At 37.9% G+C, this 24,118-nt stretch overlaps 1 protein-coding gene across 22 annotated transcripts in view; it reads left to right on the top strand.

Moving 5' to 3' along the window:
• LOC141438818 (muscle calcium channel subunit alpha-1-like) overlaps positions 1-24,118 on the top strand; it is a 187,827-nt gene that overhangs the window by 5,136 nt on the left and 158,573 nt on the right. For 21 of the 22 annotated variants that reach the window (XM_074102820.1, XM_074102812.1, XM_074102821.1 and 18 more), the window contains exon 1: positions 6,263-6,559. The exons of the other annotated variant lie outside the window; for it this stretch is intronic. The gene's annotated coding sequence lies outside the window, so the exon portion shown is untranslated. Of the gene's footprint in view, positions 1-6,262; positions 6,560-24,118 lie in introns of those variants that run through there. 22 annotated transcript variants of the gene reach the window in all.

Below are 24,118 nucleotides of genomic sequence, written 5' to 3'. Positions count from 1 at the left end.
ACGGAGATAACGGACTAAGCGATGTTTATAACAACAATAAAATTATATCTGTAATACAACCTACATATATTTTTAAATATTGTACACCATGAAAATGGTAGACCATGAAAGGACCCACCAAAATACGAATATCTTATTTACATACCTTTGGTCATGCGATATCCGATTTCATTTCATTTCATGAAACAGAAGAGCAACGTTAGATTAAAAAAAAAAACAAAGTATTACATGGCATTGTTAATGACCAGTAGGTACCAAGTTAGGTTAGGCCGAGTAAAAAAGTTTTAATGTTACTAAAAAGCGGACCTGACCTGAGTATAAAGCTTAATGTCCACCTTTTACAATACAATACAATACAATACAAATATTCTTTTTTGCACACCAAAAATGAGTACAATATATTTATTTGTAAAACATTGATTCTGTATTACCAATTTGAACTCACCCTGTATACGAGTACACATAAATTCAGGGTAGACAATGGGCGGTATTATCGCTTAAAAGCAAAAATAAGTGTTTGGTGAGTTGGTGGTCAGCTTTTTGCTGACTGTACTTGCATTGTCACCCAAACTACATTTGTATACCAAATTTCAAGTCCATGCCATTAACCGTTGAAGAGTTCCGTCCTTCGGAGACGATCCTGGCCGGACTACCAGAATGTCACTACCAGATTATTGTATTGTCATCGTCGCGCAATTTACATAACTATGCCAAATTTCAAGACAATCCGACTACTAGAAGTGGGTTTATAACTTGCAAGATTCGACCCGCACATACATAAATACAAGATTCATTGCAAGTTAAATAAAAGCTTTTAAAAAAGGCAAATAGCTTTTACTGCAAGTGAAGCGCACTCAGATTGACGTAAGTACATTGTGTAGTTCATGCAGTACTTCCCCTAAACTTCTAAGCAGTTGATAATTGCATATTAAAATGAGTTCGCAGTGGAAGGCTTGCGATAAACTTCACTATACGAGTAAGATGATAAACATCTAGTCTTCATAAACACAATGACAACAGTCACACCTCCCCCCAGAGTCCACTTGTCAAGGTCACAGCCTTAGAGCACAGAACCAACCGGAGATCTTAATGCCTAATCAAAGGCCCTTGCATCTATGACAGATGGTTCATGCATTGTATCAGCGGCATTTTCCCTGGTGGTTAAACAGGCCTATACGGGAGTGGTATTAGCGACACTAAAACATATGGTGTGTACACTTTTTTTTTAATGATAGTCACCAATTAGTTGTTAAAAATTAAAAGGGATTCTCATGAAAAAAGCAATAAGTAAAATAGGTACAACACATTGCAATGATTTTATTGGATACCACAAAATAAACAATTCAAAACAATAGTCATCATCATCATCCCAGCCTATATACGTCCCACTGCTGGGCACAGGCCTCCTCTCAGAACAAGAGGGCTTGGCCATAGTTCCCACGCGGCCCAGTGCGGAGGGAACTTCACAAACAAATTGATTGCTTCGCTTTGTTAGTATTCCTCACGATGTTTTCCTTCACCGTAAAGCTCGTGGTAAATTTCAAATGTAATTTCGCACATGAATCCGAAAAAACTCAGAGGTTGCGAGCGGGGTTGAACCACGAACCTCTGCTTTGAGAGGCGATAGTCAAACCACTAGGCCACCAGGCTTTAAACAATAGTATGTTAAGAAAATTTACACTGTTATCAATCAGCCTTATCGGCACAGAGCCATGTCTACCAGGCAACTTTTTGTTTTTTACAGTGTGTTTGTTTGTTGTTGACAATGTCAATGGAGATACTTGGAATTACCACATGTATGTAAACCTAAACTCTTTATTGTACAAAAATAGAGACACAATCACAATATACAAACATGGACAAACATGTGTACAAAGGCGATCTTATCCCTATAAAGGATCTTAACCAATGGTTTGAGGATTTTCAGCGCCTTGTTAAAAAAATATTTTAATGGAAATAAATAAAAACAACATTTATTCGTATAATTCACAGTGTTGCAAAGAGTGTTACGAAGAAAAAGACAGTAACATAAAATTATCACGAATTGCTTCCAACCCAGCATGTAAACACGTTTTCCTGCAAGATTGCGTGCCGACTCCGGACGGTTTAGCGCTCCAACATCGCACACAATTACCCTCAAATATTAAGTAACTCGGTCCCAGGGGTCTCGTAGCACGTAGCTACGTCGCGTAGCCTCGTAGCGGTGCTACGGCGCGTAGACCGTTGCACGTTGAGCGTGGATAGTATTATAATTATAACTCTGAAAGAAAGGCGTTAGTTATAGAACTAAAAGTAGATATAGATGTTATACGAGCGAGCCGTGAGACGCTTATAAGGCTAAAAAGCCATATACCGGGTGTGGCCTGTAATTTTTTTTTTTTTATTCGACTTGATGGCAAACGAGCAAGTGGGTCTCCTGATGGTAAGAGATCACCACCGCCATAACATCTGCAACACCAGGGGTATTGCAGATGCGTTGCCAACCTAGAGCCTAAGATGGGATACCTCAAGTGCCAGTAATTTCACCGCTGTCTTACTCTCCACGCCGAAACACAACAGTGCAAGCACTGCTGCTTCACGGCAGGATTAGCGAGTAAGATAGTGGTAGCAATCCGGGCGGACCTTGCACAAGGTCCTACCACCTGCCTGACCTGTAATATGAGCAAATAATTAAAACATAGATCATTATACTCTTCCAACTGAATAACATTAGTTCAGCGACTTTTAAAAATAATTAGTTTTTTAATTTTTATTACGCTTTTAGGTTTATTCGAAGAAGCAATGTAAAGCAAAATGCTTGATGTTTGTAGGATACGCCATACGATAGCACTATTTAATTTGTATGAAAAAAAGGAAAATTCAAAGACTCCATTATTTTTAAAAGTCGCTGAACTAATGTTGTTCAGTTTGACGAGGACGATGTATGTTTTAATTTTTTGCTCGTATTACAGGCCACACCCGGTATGTATTTTGCAGATCCCTTTGTAACAAAGATAATTGCTCAGAGAATGAATGATTACGGAGACACTGGTTTAAAATTATACGGAGTTGATAAATCATATATGAAAATACAAAAATATTGTGTGGTCATCAGTGATCATTATAATCATTATTCCAGCATATATACGTCCCACTGCTGGGTACAGGCCTCCTCTCAGAACAAGAGGGCTTGGGCCGTAGTTCCCACGCGGCCCAGTGCGGATTGGGAACTTCACACGTACCATTGAATTGCTTCGCAGGTTTGTGCAGGTTCCTCACGATGTTTTCCTTCACCGCAAAGCTCGTGGTTAAATTTCAAATGTAATTCCGCACATGAATTTCGAAAAACTCAGAGGTGCGAGCCGGGGTTCATTATAATCATCATTATTCCAGCATATATACGTCCCACTGCTGGGTACAGGCCTCCTCTTACAATGAGAGAGCTTAATCGGTAGTTTTCACGCGGGCCCAGTGCGGATTGGAATCTTCACACATACCATTGAATTGCTTCGTAGGTGCAGGTTTCCTCACGATGTTTTTCTTCACTGTAAAGAGTAAAGCGAGGGTGCGAGTCCGGAATCAAACCCAGGATCCTCTGCTTGAGAAGCCGCAGGTCAAGCCATTGAGCCACCACGGCTAGGAACTTACACGTTTTGATCAAATGTAATATAAGTATATAATATAAATTTCTTCAGATATGCTCAAATAAAGCTTAAAAACGGGGCAAGTGTGAATTTTATTTGACCACAAAGGGTTCCGTAACCTCAAAGCTGAAATAAGATTCCAAAACTCTTTCAACCTCTCAAATATTACGATGAAATAAGCATGCAAAATTTTAATTTTGTTCTAAAATTTTCGGCCACTGAAATGATATGCCGTAACACTAGAGCACTCATCACGGGAGAAGGAAATGCTTACTCTTCAATGGTTAAGCGATAAGACCGCCTATTATTTGCGTTGTGGTTTTCTTTCTGTGTACGTTTTCTGTATCGCTTACTATTTATGGTGTACAATAAAGAGTCATTGAATTGTTTTGTATAGTTCAGGCATCGACTTGAAATTTACTATGGAAATGTAGTTTGGACGATGATCTACGGAAAGTCAATACAAAGTTTCAAACAGAAAAAGGGCTTGATTTTTTTTACAATATAACATACGATTCTTTATACTTTTTTATATCATCTCATCATCATCCCAGCCTATTATATACTTCCGACTTCGGACACAGGCCTCGTCATTCACAGTAGGTAGTTCTTACGCCGGTCCATATTTAGTGTGTATTGGAAACTGCACATCCATCATTGAAATTCTTCGTAGGTTTGTGCAGGTTTCCTTACAATATTGTCCTTATTCGAAAAGCTCTTAGCAAATTTCAAATGTAAATCGCACATGAATTTCGAAAAACTCAACTTAGAGGAGCGAAGCCATAGGTCAAACTATTAAGCCACCACGGCTTATTTTTGAGCTCCTCGTCTTTAAGGTAACTCCAGACAATTCGTGCTTTAACTCGCAATCAACCGAAACACGGCATTATGTTTGTTTCGTGCCGTTCCGGGTTTTAGAAAAGGACGGAGCTATCCCCGTGGGAGTCGTAAAAGGCTAAGGGTCTCATGGGAGAGTGCACAGGGGTCTTTTTCCAACTCCGGAGTACTGCGATGTGGAAGGTAAGGGAAAATCACCACACTATTTTCTAAAAGTCGTAGTTTGTTTGTTTGATTAGCTAATCAGGCAAGTTGAGGCACCCTAAAATTCACCATTTTTAGGGTTCCGTACTCCGCTGTCTGTCTGTCTGTCCGTCCGTCTGTCACAGGGCTCTATCTCTTGAGCCGTAATAGTTACACTTGAAATTTCAGATTATGTATTACTGTGGCCGCTATAACAACAAATACTGAAAAGAGAATAAAATAAATATTTAAGGGCAGATCCCATACTCGTACAACAAATGTGATTGTTTTGCCGTTTCTTTTGCTTGATATTAATAACGGCAACCGGTAGACGCTTGAAATATTTACAGAATCTTTAGTTGTATAATCATTTTAAAAATAATTAATTAAATTAAAATAAAATAAATATTTAAGGGGGCTCCCATACAACAAACGTGTTTTTTTTGCTAATGTCTAATGTTGTATAGATAATGGTACGGAACCCTTCGTGCGCGAGTCCGACTCGCACTTGTATTTGACTGTGCCTCGAATAATCATTTCGTTTCATTTAATTTCTCTCTCAAGTCAAGAGTACAGTCATTTAGAAAGTGTTTATGATGCACCGAGAATTGGTACAGCCAAGCGAATTAGCTCGTTGAAGTGGCAATGGGCAGGCCATATTGCACGGAGAACAGATGGCCGTTGGGGCCGAAAAGTTCTACATTGACATTGTTTGTATTATGAAACCAACATGCATGGGAGCACACTAAGAATCTGTCATTTCATGTGCATTATGGTGTACTAAAGACCCAAGACTATCTACCTAGAAAAATCTGTTCTTAGGAAACATGTCATCGATTTGAGTGATAACAAAAACTGCATCCATAGACCCAAAAATCATACATAATTCGAACCCGACCGTATTATTTACTTCTACACATTAATTTATTTGTCTTTTCTTCAATGCAACCAGGTAGATTTCCGAAGTAATTATTTTCATGGTACCAGCATTAATATCTGCCACGTCCTTCCGGCCCTAGAAATAGAGTCGTATCAGATATTTATGCACGCTTGTTGTGTCAGATATTGGTGCTGGTGACTGTACCTACCCACACTTAAAATATTGTTGGTCTAAGGAACAAAAGGAAAAACTGAAAAGTAACAAAATGCTTTTGTATCCTTACCTAATATCTTCGCCCCCCCATCGACCTTTACTTCTATGCTTGTATTTCATGAAAATCAGTTTCAGCAAGCCGCTTAATGTTTCTGTCATAAGCATAAAATATTAGTTTTTTTTTATTTGAACCTAAATTTGAGCGTCATTTGTTAATTTTTAACCGACGAAAAAAAACGGAGGATGTTCTCAAGTCGACACGTACATTTGTTTTATGTATGACCACGCATAATTTAACCTATTTTACAAACATGGTGTTGTCATAGCGTGCGTGCCATTAACTAGACTACAGCCCTATAAACGCAGCTATCTACAACAATGTACGTACACATCTAACACAATAATGACAAATAAACCATACAAACAAGGATATGCGTGCATTCCCGTCTCGAAAATAATTCATTGCTCAAAATGAGGTCAGATATAGGCGCGAAGTCGGAGCATGCGCGCGCAGCATAGCCGCGAAGTTAGCCGTGCGCGCGTCACACCGCCCTGCCGACTTCGACCTCCTCGGTCAAAATTAAAAAAATATAAAAACCAGCGTATCAAGGCGTGATCCTAATTCAAAATTGGAACCGTGTTATTTTCCTTTATTAAATATGGCGACTGTTGTGCAGAGTGCCAGTGACAGCGGCTAGAGAAGGTACACAATATGCTAGCGCTGCGAGTTGAAGGGACGTAGAGTGTTAGTATTTTTTAATTGTGTTGTTGTGTATATATTTGAGTGCTGTGAATTAACTGTTTTTTACGCGCGAGACCCTGTGTAAGTATTATGTTTCAATAATCTTTAGATACATTTTGAAAACGATTTTTTTTTTCGATGTATCTTTCTTATTTTAACGTTCTAATTTAAAAAAAATGGCCTTAAATTACTATTGTACTTAATAAATCATCAAAATTATTATAAGAAGTCAATTGTCACTATAAAAAAGAAATAACTCTAGAAAAGTAAATACAAATAAACTAAACCACATATCAAATTTAATTAAGAACAAGCTTGAAATTTTATACATCAAATTAGTATCAAAAATACTTACCATTTAAACAATGTCTCCATTTTGTAATTTAAGTACGCAACAAAAATCTTGCATTACAACGTCACAGTTTGCAATTGCACAACTACAAATCATACAATAGTGTATCTTCTATCGTCTCTTTACCTCAATGACTGTCTTGACCGTAAAATATATGAATTCATAAATTTTGTATATACTATTGGTTTAGTCTAGATAATTTCGTTTGTCTACGCAGTTCGCTGTCTGCTTTTGTGAGACAATATAAACCCTGTTATGTACTCTAGCCTTGCCTCAACCCTATAGTGCCGATTTCTTTCATTCGAGTGCCTGTCATACTGACTAAAATTAAATTAAATAATATTAAATTTAAAATATTCGTATATATTTAGGTATGTAAACTCTTTATTGATGACAAAAAAGAAAAATCACATAAACAATCTACCTAAGTGTGAATAGGTACAGGTTGTTCCTAAAAGCATTGCTAAAACTAAGCGGGTTGATGAAACAATTCATAAGCTTGTAATTAAATTAAGGGAATTGGCCTAAGGGCTCTAGTTTTACGCGTTTCTGGGGACGAAAAATAATTTATTGTTTTCATCCATGGGATGCGTTAATACGACTTTGCAAACATCAAGGTCGTACAGGTACCTACTTTGATAAATATATAGGTTAATTTGGGAGACGTTAGCAGGACTTACTTAATTGGATTCAGTTAGTTAAGGCTACTATATCGTACAGTCAATTGCAAAAATATGCATCTATTCGAACCACTCAAAAATATGTTACCACGGCCTTATTACGTCGGAATAAGAGTCTGTGGTGTGATACATATTTTTGAAGGATAAATAAGTCCATTTTTTTGCACTCGACTGTAGGTGGTAGGACCTTGTGCAAGGTCCGCCCGGATTGCTACCACCATCTTGCTCGCTAATCCTGCCGTGAAGCAGCAGTGCTTGCACTGTTGTGTTTCGGCGTGGAGAGTAAGACAGCCGGTGAAATTACTGGCACTTGAGGTATCCCATCTTAGGCCTCTAGGTTGGCAACGCATCTGCAATTCCCCTGGTTTGCAGATGTTTATGGGCGGTGGTGATCTCTTACCATCAGGAGGCCCACTTGCTCGTTTGCCATCCAGTCGTATAAAGAAAAAAAAATGTGTATTATAAGTGCATGGTCAGTCTACAATGAAAAGTGAGGGGTTATATAATGGTTCATTCAAATCATAATGTATAGGTAGAGTCATTCACGATGACGCGTGCCGTGGTTCTTATTACAATGTCATTAATGTCTAATTTTGACAAAATCACGCGTCTTCGTGGATGACACTAGGTATAATGTACGTATTGTGAACGATCCATTATCAATTTATCAATTACTGAGGGTATAAGATTAGTCCTGCTCTCCCGGATCAACGGTTACCTTTTTTATTTCTAGTTACTTGTGTTGTCATTTTTATCAGTATCTGTAGTTAATGGTTTACGATGGTAGTAAAACCCTTAAATTGGCAGTGTGCACCATCAATCACAATAATCACCTGCTGTAGGACGTCCACTGTTGGACATTGGCCTACCTATAGACCTCCAGTTGCTTCGATTGGAAGCGGCCTGCATCCACCTTGAACCCGCGGTCTTAAACTGTTGTACACCAGAATGCACATAATACCAAGACTGCCTTTTTGTATTTTTTTATTGTAAATATTTTTTGGACTACTAGGTAACGAGGTTTGAATAATGAACTTCTTTCCATTTTTAACCCACGATCCAAAATGGGTGTTATAAGTTTGACCGCTATGTGTGTCTGTCTGTCTAGCGGGTGGAGCGATTTAAATGCAGTTTTTTTATTTGAAAGCAGGTTTTCTAGCGATGGTTCTTAGGCAGGTTTCATGTCAATTAAGCAAGGGAATGTATGTTGTTAGATAGATGTACACTTTTAATAACATTTTCCTCCCATTCGTGTCTTCAGGTTAGTCTGACAGTACCCTTAGTGTAAGTTTTCGGTTACAAAATACGTCTCGATCGCGTTCGCGTTAAAATCTCAATTTGTATGGAAACACGAACATCGCAAACGTTCCGCTAGAGGCGCTGTTCGTGTTTTAACGCGAACGCCATCGAGACGTATTTTGTAACCGAAAACTTACACTAAGGGCATAGATTAGTTAACCACTCACAAACATTCGCTAATGTAGCGATCCCCGAAAGAAAAAAAAAAATTGGAGATCGCTTATTGGCCATTAGTACAGTGCACTCAAGGGATCAGATGCATCGATCGCTGACATACCACGTATATATACGTCATATCATACGTGAATATACCACGAAGTGCAAAACTCGAACTTCGTATGTTGCCGTCCCTGACGCTTATGCCATTTAATACGCGAGTGAAAGAGACGGCGCGATACGAATTCGATTTGCGAGTTTCGTAGTAGCCCTTTCTACACTTGAGACCGCCAAAAGGGAAGGGAGGCGATCGTGATAAATTTCATTAGTTTCCAGAAAGGTTGTTGAGCCTTTTTTAGTGTTCCGTACTGGTGGGTAACAAACGGAACCCTGTTAAATATTGCTCATAGCTATATACTCCAAGACTGTGATAATGATAAGAAAAAATAGATATAAGCTTAACCCTTAATAAGGTTTTTGCAGACGGTAGGACCTTGTGCAAGATCCGCCCGGATTGCTACCACCATCTTGCTCGCTAATCCTGCCGTGAAGCAGCAGTGCTTGCACTGTTGTGTTTCGGCGTGGAGAGTAAGACAGCCGGTGAAATAACTGGCACTTGAGGTATTCCATCTTAGGCCTCTAGGTTGGCAACGCATCTGCAATACCCTGGTGTTGCAGTTGTCTATGGGCGGTGGTGATCTCTTACCATCAGGAGACCCACTTGCTCGTTTTCCATTGCCATCCAGTCGAATAAAAAAAAAAGAAAAAAAAAATAAGGCCCCATTTATTTAAGCATACTTCCAGAAACAAAGGCAGCTACCGAATACACACCTGACAAAGAATATTTTTGAAGCTAGTCGTATTTTCAATAATTACAATGGAAATTGTGACGTATTATGAAATTAATAAGGTTCAGTTTCCAACTCGACGCAAGTGGTCGCTAAATCGCCTCTGCCTTACATAATATATCAAAATTAGGGAATGAATCGTTCGTGTCATATTATTATGTGAACGGCCGGATAGCCAAGTTATTAGAGAACCTAACTACGAAGCCTGAGGTCTCGAGTTCGATCCCCGGCCGGGGCAGATATTTGTATGAATAATACGAATGTTTGTTCTCGGGTCTTGGATGTTTAAGTATGTATTTATCTATATAAGTATGTTTATCCGTTGGCTAGTATCCATAGTACAAGCTTTGCTTAGTTTGGGACTAGGTCAATTGGTGTCGAGTGTCCCATGATATTTACTCATTTATGTCATTATTTTCTAGCAAAGCTGCTCAAACTTTTTGACAGCCAAGCTAAGTGAATGACACAAACAATTTTAAAGGTGCTCATTAACTTAAGCATTCACATAATATACGTATAACATCGAGCATTCGCCGTCTTTAAATTTGTCGGACGAAAGCTCGGCAAAAAGTTCGAAGCAAATTTCCCTCTAAGGCGCTGGCTAGCCACTCGACAGTCCGACGATAGCATGGTATCCAAAACCAAAATGCTTCAATTTAGTCTTTAAATAAGTCGTCATAAAAGTTATTTTCCGAAATGCCTTTAGGGAATCTTTTAGTACGAAAAAATGGCCACGCAGACACTGGTAGAGACATCTGAATGTACTATTGCTGCTTACAATATAGGCCAAGAGTAAGTGGCAGTGGCGAGGCGCCGTAGCAACGTGATTCCAAGCGAAATACCTGTCGTTATTTTAACATGTGAAACTCAACTATCACCAATCTCTCTGCGAACGAATGGCTGGTTGAATTAATAACTCTTTTTACAAAAACATACAAGCTTTTATTAAAATTGCCCTGTTTGTTGGGTCAAATCTTGCAAGTTCATTTTGACCCACTTTCAGTGGTCGGATTGACTTGTAATTTGATATACATTATGTAAGTTGGATGGCAATGTAAGTATAGTCAAAAATAACACAGTCAAAAAAAGCATCAATTAAAAAAATAACAGAATCTTCTTTTACGTCCGCTCTTTGATTATTCTTTTATCCATGTGAGATTGTTTTCCTTGCGTAATAAAGGGTTCGAGGCACCTGCCGCTGGGCTTATAGCCCGCAGGCGGCTTCCTTGCAGACTCATTATTTACACGTTTTTCTTTTATTCACTCCGACTGCATTTTTTTTAAGTCTGGTCGAAATGGTAAAAACATGTATTCTATACATGTATTTCCCCTTATTCGTTCGTCAGCTGTTTTGAGACTCTTACTCTTAGTACCTTTTAACAAGGTATAATTTGGCACAAGTATATAGTATATAAATTACACCGGCAATTTGAGAGAAAAGTAAATTAAAAAAAATATCTCTACACGCTAAGTGAAAATGAATTAATGTTCTTTCTTTATGTAGATAGATAAAAAACTTTAATCACTACAAAATAGACACGGTTTATTAAGAAACAATGATAAAGTGACATAAAAAAATATTAACATGGATAATGAACCCTTGCTTGCTTGTCCAGCGGTGGTGTAGCGGTATAGCACACGGCACGGAATGCCGAGGACCTGGGTTCGATTCCCAGCGCTGGTCTTATTTTTCTGGTTTTTCTGCGCATCTATATTTCAGTATGTATTTTCGATATAGGTTTTACGGGATGACCGTAAAAGTAATAAAAAATTTGGAATTGAAATAAAAAATACAAAAAGATTCCAAAAAACCAATCTTAATTAACATACTTAGATGACTAAAAAACTAACATATGACATATTAACAGCCAATGAGACGATGTAGAGTCACGTCAACCAGTGCGTCTTCGTGGATGGCAAGGTATACAGTTAATTTAAAAGATACACAGTAAGTAATGTCTATTAGAGCCTCCAGACCCTTAAAGTTTGCGCTTATAACTAAAATACAGGCACATACACCGACCCAGGCCTTGGGGATGCCAGCGTTAATAATTAAGCCAGATTACCTGAATCCACATTAGCGCTGTGATTAACTTTTATGGTCAAAGGAAGGATTTGTATGTATGTATGTGGGACCGGATCGGCGATGTCGTAACTTTCAGCGGTTTTGCGGACGCATTTAACATTTATTGTATCGTTTTTAGGGTTCCGTAGCCAAAATGGCAAAAACGGAACCCTTATAGTTGCGCCATGTCTGTCTGTCTGTCCGTCCGCGGCTTTGCTCAGGGACTATCAATGCTAGAAAGCTGTAATTTTGCACAAATATATTATATATAAACTATGCCGACAAAATGGTACAATAATAATTAAAAAAAAATTTTTTTTAGAGTACCTCCCATAGACGTAAAGTGGGGATGATTTTTTTTCTCGTTCAAACTTGTAGTGGGGGGTATCGTTGGATAGGTCTTTTAAAAGGGAGGAGTTGCTAAAACGATTTTTCGATTCAGTGTTTTGTTTTTAAAATATTCAACTTTAAAGTGCAAATTTTCATTAAAATCGAGCGTCCCCCCTCTAAAATCTAAACCGGTGGGCGGAAAAATTAAAAAAAAAATCAATATGGTAGTAAGTATATCAAACTTACAAGGAAAACTATAACGCAGCAAAAATATAATAGCAGCCTAAGGTATAAAATATACCTAAACTTGGAATATTCCGTATTACCAAATACGAAAGCCTTAGAAAAATATTACTTAATTTTTTCGTAATGGCTACGGAACCCTATTTCGGGCGTGTCCGACACGCTCTTGGCCTGTTTTTTTTTGGGTTCCGCACCTCAAAGGGAAAAACAGAAACTAGAGGATCATTGGTGTATATGTCTGATTGTCGGTCCATCGGTCTATCACAGCCAATCTAAGCCATCCTGGAGGTATTACCATAATTTCACTACCAGATTATTGTATTTTCACTGGACTTACATAAGTGTGCCAAATTTCACATCAATCCGACTTCGGCAAGTGGGTCGAAATTCACATGCAAGATTTGACCCAGACAAACCTACATTGTAAGTTTGCTTGCAAAAGCTTGTACCAGTCGAACCCGCTCGTGCAAGTCTTACGTAGTGGATAAGGAGTAGCGAGCTTTATCTCGCTGTTTGCGGAGTACAATAAAGTTCGCTGTTCACGTGCCTCTGCAACCGGGTCACGGGACACACGGAGTAGGCTTCTGTCCGCGACCGCGACGTTTTTAAAATGCTTCCTAAGACTTTAGCACATGAAGGGAAAGTACCTTAAATATTTGACATAGGACATCGATTGTGCTGGAAATAGACTTTATTTTATTTTTAAAAGTAAATTATACTGCATTCAGATATTTTCTTAAAACTACATGCTTCGTCTGGGAACCGAAGTGACTTAAATGTGGAAAAAAACACCCCCATATTTTTAAGATGACAATCGAAAGAATGGACAAAAAATCCTCTTAAGTGACATAACATCAATCTAGTAAGGAGAGGAATTTGTAATTTTGAAATGACAGCAAAATTAGCCCTTAAGGTGTGCTTCCCTTATTGAATAGCTTTTTAATCTTTTATTTAACTTTACCTCGTAGATTTATATATTTGATTTAAATTTTGCAAATTAATTTTGATCCATTTTCAGTGGTCAGAATTACTTTAAATTTGACATACTTACATATGTATTACGCCTTTATAGTCAACAACCAGTACAGTAAGCAAAAATAGCTTGTGTTAAAAAAGGTTTTTTATCAAAAGTCAGTACTAACTTCGTTGACTTCAGAGAGGCAAACTTTTAATCTCGTTTACACCAATTTCCGCATACAAAGATGTATGTGTAAACAAAACAGATTAGTAAATAGGAACGCCCACTTTCGTCCTAAACTTCCAACCAGAATGGAAAGGACATAAAAAAATTAAGAGTGGTCATACGAGTATTTTTAAAAAGTTACACAACAAAAGTAACCTCATGATCAGAGACGCCCTGTATACGTAGATACAGATAGTAAGGAGTTGTACCATAGTCGCGAAGCGGGAAGCATCTGTCGGCGCCATCGAGACCACATCCGTCTGTCTGTTTAATTAGAAGCCGTAAACTCTCGTGTTTTATGTAAGGGAAATCGTTTAGAATTTTATTAAGTGCTTAGTTCGCTCGGGCGACGACAGCGCTCAATAGTCAACGAGCTTACGATTTTAATTTGCTTCGTCATACTTGTGCGTTAATGGCTGCGTGGGTGAAATATCAAGTCTTTTCATTACTACCTTATAACTATCCCCCTTATTCATAAACGACAATCAAACCTATTTTAGTTAAAATGCCGCTAAAATTCGTTTGTCCTTATCTGTCACTTCGACTTTTGTATTTGTTAGAAAGGGACAAAGCATTTGTTAGTTAACATAGGCTTGTTAAGTTTTATGAATAAGGGGGTTAGTGTGTAGCAGCCGTTAACCGCGACTCCGTCCGAGTAGAATTTGTTTATCGCTATCCTATGTCGATGTCGCTATAAAAACTATCCTATGTCCTTCCCCGGAACGCAAACTATCTGTAGACCGAATTTCATCTAAATCGGTCCAGCGGTTTAGACGTGATGTAGTAACAAACAAACAAACAGACTTATAAACTTTCGCATTGACAATATTAGTGAGATTAGTGAGATAGTGGGATGTAAACACTTTATTGTACAAAAACAAATTAATAAACAAACAACAAAGGCGAATTTATCTCTTAAAGAGTCAACTTTTGCCAGGGTCGTTGTTAGTATACCTAAACTAAAAGTAAAATAAAGAAGTGTCGAAGAGTAACGATTACTCCTACAGTAATTTCAATGGTACAAGTCATTATATTATGGAATCCCGCAACCGAGAGTTCTTCTCTATCTTTTACGTTTAGCTGTTCATGAGGTTTCACTACTTTTTATAGGAAAATTACCTCAATCGCGACTTTGTATGCTCTACCCAGGACCCTCTTTTTATTATTTGTTGTTACAATGGCAACAGAAATACACATCATCATCATCATCATCATCCCAGCCTATATACGTCCCACTGCTGGGCACAGGCCTCCTCTCAGAACAAGAGGGCTTGGGCCATAGTTCCCACGTGGGCCCAGTGCGGATTGGGAACTTCACACGCACCATTGAATTGCTTCGCAGGTTTGCCTAGTGGTTTGACCTATCGCCTCTCAAACAGAGGGTCGTGGGTTCAAACCCCGGCTCGCACCTCTGAGTTTTTCGAAATTCATGTGCGAAATTACATTTGAAGTTTACCACGAGCTTTGCGGTGAAGGAAAACATCGTGAGGAAACCTGCACAAACAGAAATACACATTATGTATAAATTTCATCTATTACGGTTTTTGACTTACTACGTTTTAAACTTTCGTGATTTTCACTCATAGTCAAAATACCACGATGTGTGTTAGCGTGATAAGTCCCGTTCGTGGTATTTTGACTTGACGTACAACTTTGTGCCACACAGATGGACGGGCGGAGGACGGTGGGATAATGTAGCGACACGACAACCCTGTTCCGTTTGTCACCTTTCGGGTTCGTAATATTAAATAACGCCGCGGCTCCGCGCGGACTTCGCGCCCCGTGTGTGGCCATCCGTGTTCAACGAGCCGATGCTAACACTGATAGTCCGACGCCAGTGGCCTCGCGCCGCGCTGCTAGAGACGAGCTTGTATGTAGATGTGTGCCATTTGAACTTACTTGGGCCAATCAACTATTTTACCGACACTTTGGGCGTCTCCTGCGTTACCAAAATTGTCTCTGGCGTTACCAAAAAATTGTACTTCCAACAAGATGTTTCACGGTTTAACGCATTCACTGTCACCTGACTTCACTTGACTGACCACAGGTGCCACCGACGCACATGTGCGTTCAAAATGTATGAATAATTATGACAACGGCACTGGGGAGAAGTTCCAAAAACGCATATATGCGTCGGTGGCAGTGAATGCGTTAATAGCTTAAACTTACGTAGGATGGCATGTATTCATGTACACCATCTATTAAATTACAGAAAAGACATGTTTACTTACAAAAGTCTGCAATTGTTTGAAAAATGTCGCGGACAGATTAGTGTCGGTAAAAATGTTGATTGGCCCACTTATCATATAAACCGATTAGTTGCCAGTTGAAACAAATTTCCGGGATGTGGACCGATTTTAATGAAACATCGCTAAAAACCGGCTTCCACGTAAAATAAAAGCGTTGAAATCCGTGTGAGAGCTACGATGCCATAGATAGACAGACAGACATTGGCTTCAAACTTGTAACACCCCTCTTTTTGCATAGGGGATTAAAAACATAAACCTAAACTCCTTCGGGGTTAAAACGCCGCGGCCCCGCGCGGACCCGCGCCTTGTGTGTGTTCGTCCGTGCTGAACGAGCCGATGCCGACGCTGATAGCTCGATGGCCTCGGCGCTGCTGGCTCAGAGACAAACTTGTACCTATGCATGTGTGACAATTAAACTTATCATTTGAACCATTGGTTGCCAGTTGAATCCAATATCCGTGATATCGCATTCCCGTGGGAATTAGGTAGTTTCTTGGGTAAAAATAAATAATACCTATTCTATATTATCCGTTGGTTAAATCATCAGAAAATATTGGACACATATTTTTTTGAAAATCAAACAAATAAAACCGATTGGTTTTTTGGAGTCTTTTTGTATTTTTTTATTTCAACTCCAAATTTGTTACTTTTACGGGTATCCCGTGAAACCATATCGAAAATACAAACTAAGACATGGATGCACAGAAAAACCAGAAAAAGAGACCAGCGCTGGGAATCGAACCCAGGTCCTCAGCAATCCGTGCTGCGTGCTATAACCCCTACACCACCGCTGGACAGGAATCTAGACACGAATTTTTCCTATGCATACATATCTCAGGTTGCTTATAAGTAGCGTAGTAGAAATAAGCAACCTGAGATATGTATGCATAGGAAATAAAACCGACTCCAAAAAAATAAAAAAAAATACAAAAATGGAACCGACTACAAAACTCTTGAAAATATTTTTCTATGTACACGACCCAGCAGGAGGGATTGAATGAAACCCATAGTATGTAAAAGAAATAGACGACTATTGTCCCACTCCTGCTGGCTATCGTTTGTAGTCGGTTATGTAGTCGGTTCGTAGTTTATGTATCGTTTGTAGTCGGTTCCATTTTTTGTTTATTTTTATTTTTTTGAAGTCGATTTTACTTTTTTGTTAAAAAAAATCTTATTCACACATTTTTTAGTGATTCATAGCCAAAGTACATCTCACAACGATTCTATTAAGCCCAAACACGACTTAGTTGCTTCATCATCATATCAGTTCGAAATAATCATTAACTTAAAGCTTTTTCTTAGTCGCTTATCTAGGTATATTAATCATGATCGTTTATAGACGAGCGAGCATTACTTAGCTTTGATGAGTTCCATTGGTCATCACGGTCTTCTTCATCAGGTCCAGGTTACCAAATGATACTTTCTGAATGTAAATACTCATCTTAATGCTAAAAATGCCAAAATCGCATAGTGCCTATAAAATTTGAGGTTTGCCCTCGATTTCCCTAAGATCTCATCATCAGATCTTGATTTGGTGATAATGGGACCACCTCAGAAGAATACCCTTTCGATTAAAAAAATAATTTTGAAAATCGGTCCACAATTGACTGAGTAATCGGTGAACATACATAAAAAAAATAATACAAACATCGGAACATAGAACCTCCTCCTTTTTTGAAGTCGGTTAAAAATGACAAAGATGAATCGCGCCAAAGTTCGGGAGTGTATGATGTTACGAGTAGACGTGAAAGGAGGCAACTGTTTTGGTTGAAGCTGGGTTTATTCTGAATGTAAGCGAGGGTACTATGATTATTATATATATCCATATATATACTTAACTATTAGGATACATAGGTGAGGGCGTGAGAATGGTGTAGCACACTACAAGTGGGAGGGAGGGGCCCCCTTTGTAAAAGTGGAACTTTAACCGGCTCCAAAAGCTTTTGTTTCATTGACAAAGGAAAAAATACGTGTCCGATATTTTTTTGATGAAATCGTGATTTAAATTTACGTTGCTTGAAACACTCGCGGATCTCGGGAAAAAAACACACGCTCCTTTTTATTATCCTGTTCCCACGGGTATTTATATGGCTCAGTCACGCAACGAGCGAGGGAGAAAGATGCTCGGAATTTCTTTGTGCGAAGAATCCGGAATACCGGGAGGCCTATGTCCAACAGTGGACGTCCTACAGCAGATATGATGATGATGATGTTTTTTTTATAATATAACACTACTTTTTTATTCTCAACTATATACAGTAAATAATTATTAAAGTATTTATTAAAAAATATTTTTAAGTCCTTTTGCTCATTCTTAATAAAATTATGTCCAGTATTTCATTTCAAACACTAACTAAAGTATAGCAAGAACAAATAGAAGGTGTTTTTGTTTGCTGTTGGAACCTAAAAAGTAAACATTAACGATTTTGGTGGAACATAACTCAACCACGAAATTCATCCTAAACATTAACCCTCCGCTTTTTTGTTGAATGTCAAAAAGTCGTCTGAAACTGAAACGTAGGTAAGTAGTAAAATCGGTACGTGAACGAAAGGTCGTAAAGTATACCAAAACAAACGTGTGTACAATTGTATATATGTGTTTAGTAGTATCTATGTGTATTTATTTTATGATCATGTACGTTTTACTGGTTTTAGGTATGAAAATTAGCTGCTTACTTTGTCGTAGAATTAAGTTTGTGAGTGTGTTTGTTAGTTTTTCGCGTCAAAAGTATTGGACGGGTTTATTATTAAATTAAAGAATACTAACAATAAAATATACGAACAAAATTATTCCACACACTTAGGCACTATAACTTAATTTAATTTACTAATAAATAATATTTATCTAACAAGTTTAAACATGAATAATGTAGGTGCATATTTTATTTTCCACCTTTAAAAACCTATTTAGAATATAATGTACAATAAAGTATTTATAAGATAGTAAATTATCATATCGGAAAAACGTTCCTAATTATCTAAAAAAAACCACAAAGTTCGCAACTCTCCACAGAAGTGGATTCGGGAAAAAAGTCTCATTTTCCTCAGACAAATGGTTTTAATTAATAAAGATCCAGGAAGCTGCGTCTAGTGCGCGATATATTATCGCCGGGACAAGCCTTGCGTTTTACGCACGCTCGTTTAGTTTTTCCTCTATCCAGCTTTAATGGAGTTCGAGTATATTTCTGTCAGTCTGACTACTTTATATTCTGTGGTGGCTTAGGTATTAAACCGGTTGACTGTACGATTGGAAAGTAAAAAAATCGGCCAAGTCTGGATCAGACTCGACAACCAGGGTTTTGTACTAATTTGTAGTTACGCAAGTCACAAGTCAAAAAAAAATATGAAAGAAGTGTCGGACAAACTAATCGGCGTATCTGGCGACCAAAGAGCAGGCTTTTTCTTCGCCCAAAGACTGAGCCTCGCAGTGCAACGAGGCAACGCCGCCAGCGTCTTGGGTACAATGTCCCGCGCTGCACTGCCTTTGGAAGAGGAAGCCCGTTTTAGTTAATTTTATGTGTTTTTTATTTTTATTTTTATGTAAAAATTCATTATTACCATATTAATAAAATCTCAGTAAGTCACAAGATACGCAACAAATAAAATAATAATAAAAAAACTATTAAACTATACTATTTGCTGATTCCGAATATGTATATAACTCAATATCGCCCATAATAGTGTCGGTTAACGCCATTAGCCTTTCGCCCGTCGATATTCTCAAACTACACAGATCCATAGGACACATATGATTAGTAAATAAAGTAGAAAACTCTTGACAAACTATCTTAGTTATTTATAAACGCCCATATCTATAAGGTAGCAACTTCAATGATGGCGACTTGGCAGCCAAAAAAATAATTTGTTGCCGAGTGAAAAATATTTAGCTGATACTCGTATTTATATACCTATATTTATTTTCAAAAATTGAATACATAGTGTACATAAGTACACATATATAAGTACGACAAACTCATTTGTTTCTTTTTTAACCTTGGAGTGGCAAGCGTCCGGGTCCCGCACACCCTTGTTTGGCATGCGACCGGCTCCCGGCACGCTGTCAAAAACCCTTGAGTGGCAAGCGACCGGCTCCCGTCGTTGGCGGGTGACGTATTTCACTAACAAATATAAACTGGTAGACCTATATCTCGCTTGCTTATTCTTGGAGAATGCGTTCATAAATAGACAAGGATGGCATTTATAACGGCCGCGACAACACTACGGAAGAAATTTCGTTCTTATCGTTTACTCAAGTTTCACTGTGTGGCCGCTGCCGTGCGCTGGTATTTTTGGAAACCTCGTATTATACTATTATTTGATATTGAAAGACTATAAAAGGGCTTTGTTTCGTAAATAATTAATATTTTACGAAATAAATCAGTGTTTTGAATGTAAGTGTAATTGTTTTTATTTTGTAATTATAGTTTATTTAATACATGACTGAGAAAAATTTGGTTATCAGATATTTGATAATGAATAATAAAGTTCACAGAAATTGAAGGTCATTCATTGTTATTTAATTAGATATGCCATTTTATGCTAAACTATCACTGTACGGCTTATCTATAAAATTAAAGTAGTTTTTTTTGGTGATATTTTTAATAAGATTCGCGAATTCGCGAAAATTAATTCGTAGGTGTCACTGCAGTCAAGAAAGATTTTTAAAAATGGCCGCGCGCTTGACAGTAAATTTTAAATATGGCGCTGCCATTTTAAGAAATCTTTAATACCTACTAGAAAAGAGAAAACCGGCGGCAACAGTTCGCGGTTTTTTTTTATTCAGACAGTGCACCTTAGTTGTCGGCCCTCATTTCTGCCATCTGACAGCAATTTTGGCGAAAAAATCGTCGGTTTTAACGGTTATTTTAACAGGTGGGATGAAAAAGAATTAGTTAACTCGGAAGTTACTTTCCGACAAAACTTGCGTCTTTAACCCTCCAAATTGGCGGTTCCACGCCCAGTTGGCTCTAAAAATGGACAGTCCCTTATTCAAATGCCTTGACTTCGGGAATTTAAAGCAGTCTGCGGCCGCCGTTTGCTATTGTGTCAAAATAAACTAGAGAATTGGTTGGCTTTTATAACTTTTAATATTATCCAAGAGCAGCGTACAAGTAATCAGTTTAATGTGTGTTGTTTGGGCGCTTGACCCTTTAATTTTTGTTTTAGTGGCAAGCTTTCAGCAGCTGTTGGAAGATGTGTTGTGAGGAATGTTTTTTAATGAACCAAAAGAAACACTTCATTTAACTCGACGAATAAATAATAAGTCAGGAAGCGTAACTCGGAACAAATTCCACACAAAAAGTGGCCATACTTTAAACCAAAACGACTTATGATTCAAATACTTACGAATCATTATCGAGTTTGCAAATAGACGTGCTTATAATAATTATAAGGTGGGTTAAAATTCAGAAAGAAAGCAGGGATTGGTTTGCTCGCGTGATGTAATGTCAGATGTCAGTGAAATGCAAGCAGAACACGCTTTTACGTCCCGCCAACTAGGACACGGAATGCCATTTTTAAGACGCAGTTACAATTCCTGAATTATTATTTATTCGTAGATTTACATATTCTCGCACAGCACTGCTCTGGTGGAAACAGCTGAGCGGAGCGACGATAGGTAAATGAAGCGATTCTATTGGTTCATGAAAAACACGTTCCTCGTAACACATCTTTGCACATCTCTGGTTGAAACGCATCCTTGAACTTACGTTATTTCGTGATAATACGACAATTTCGCGATGATATTCTGGATTTGTAGTTTGATTAAGAAAGAAAGAAAGAAATACATTTATTCACAACATAACAATAGACAACAGTACACAACACACAACAATATTATTAAGTACGACAGTATAGATAGGGAGTAAGATATAGTATGTGTCATTCCGGTTGTGAATTGAATACTGGCTCAGCATAATGCTGAGACGTTAAGAACGCGCCACCGCTGATTTTCAGCCAACACCATCGTAACCCTCTGACCGCTATAAATATGTAGGTACTGTAATAGAACTGTCATAATAGCTGTCAATGTCAACGCCACTTGACATCTAGCAGAGAGCAAGGGCAGCACATTCGGAAACTAATTATTTAAGATTGTAAAGGATTGATTAAGGATTAATTCGAGTTTTACACTCTGCTTTTCACTTAGATTGCGAGTAAATGAAATAGCAACAGTGGAAACAATAATTCACTTTCTATGTACCTCTTATTTTTTATGCATTATTATAATAATTCATTTTTTTCATTTTATTGATTTATTATGTTTGGTTTGATTGATTTCTAGTTTTATATAAATTAAAAATATTTAAAATAATATGTAGAAACTTTTTTATTTGTGGCTGTTGACACCTGATTACCTTGGTCTTATGTTGGTCTTAGACGAAGATTTTATTTTATGCACTAGAGCATAAAAAGTCATTTTATGTCGCCTAGATACATCATAAACACGAACTTTACGAGCACGAGAAGTGAAAAATAATATTACAGGTACTACACACTATTACCTATTATAAAAACTACATGAATAGATAACTTGTTATTTGTGACTTTAAAAATATTAAATTAAATTACTAAATTAATGACTGGCTAGTACACATAGAGTAACTTATATATTGTGCTAGTACATACAGTGAATAAAAAAGAAAGTAAGTAAGTAAGTAAAACAGCTCCTATTTAAAACGTTTTTTGTACAATTTTTTTTGATCGAACCTCCTCAATCGGGGTTGACAATATGTCTTTCAAATTGGCTCTTTGGTTACACAACGACGAATTCGGCTCGCCGGGTAATTGGCGAGATCAAAGCCTATTTACTGACGTGTGCGAGTTGCTGTATCAATTTAAAACGTATTAAGTACATTGTACACTCCACCTGCACTAATATCTGCCACAGCGGAGCGTGTTAAATATCAGCTGACGAGTCCTACCGGCTCTAAAAATAGAGTCGTGTCAGTTTTTAAATAATTTCTGGTAGCATGGTGTACGGTTGTTAAGATTGTTTTATTGGAATCTTTTTGTATTTTTTATTTCAATTTCAAATTTTTACTTTTACGGTCATCCGTAAACCTAAATTGAAAATACAACTGAAATAACGATGCACAGAAAAAACAGAAAAATAAGACCATCACTGGGAATCGAACCCATTTCCTGTTTCCATTTTCTGTTTTTTTCTGTGCATTAACCTAATGACATAAAAATATATCATAATCATCATCAAGATTGGTTTTTTGGAATCTTTTTTTGTATTTTTTATTTCAACTCCAAATTTTTACTTTTACGGTCATCCCGTAAAACCTAAATTGAAAATACAAACTGAAATATAGATGCAGAGAAAACCAGAAAAAATAAACCAACACTGGGAATCGAACCCAGTCCTCGGTATTCCGTACCGCGTGCAATACCGCTACACCACTGTTGATCACCAACAGTAGAATACCGAGGACCTGGGTTCGATTCCCAGTGTTGTTCTTATTTTTTCTGGTTTGTCTGTGCATCTATATTTCAGTTTGTATTTTCAATTTATAATCATCATCATCGTCATGCTTACCATCAAGTGGCCCGCGTACCCGTTTGACTATTATTACAAAACAAATTAAATACCGACGGTGTCCAAAGAGACTGAACAACTCCGATACTTTTTTAATTGGTCCGAAGGCATTGACGTACGTCAAGCCAGCGGCCCGGGCGAAGCGCGAACTGGGACGCTTACATTTTTAATTTAGGCGGCCCGCTGCGTTAACGTAAATGGTGTCACTACTGCCAGTACCAATTTGCAAATCGTTTTTTTTTTTTTTTGGAGATTGTGGCTTGGTAACGAGACCTTTAAGCCAAGTCTTTATTGTGAATCAAGCGGCAATTACACTGAGTCGTTCTTCGTCGACCGCAAAAGTGTAAAGAACACGGTAGTCGGCCGCATTCGGCGAGCGACAGCTGCCACCGCCTTAATATGGCCGCCGCAGTAGACGGACAGACTAATGTAGAGAAGACGTACTTTGAAACGTTAGCCGAAGTACTTTGAAACAAATTCGGCGACCGCATTAGGTGAACGACCCAGTGTAATTGCCGCTTTACCTACAACCTTTTGTCGCTCCGCTACCGCACGTGCAAGACAGCTATGTTTGTGCGACAAATGAAAACCTGAAAGTACTTTGTTTAGAATCGAGAGGAGTATCTTTAGGTATATAGATGTATATATGCATTATACTTTAAACCTGTTTACGATTTATTTTATCCCACTTT

Source organism: Choristoneura fumiferana, chromosome 19, assembly GCF_025370935.1.
Source record: "Choristoneura fumiferana chromosome 19, NRCan_CFum_1, whole genome shotgun sequence".
NCBI lineage: Eukaryota > Metazoa > Arthropoda > Insecta > Lepidoptera > Tortricidae > Choristoneura > Choristoneura fumiferana.
Note: the sequence above shows the minus strand (reverse complement) of the source record. Positions and strands in the feature narration are given on the sequence as shown.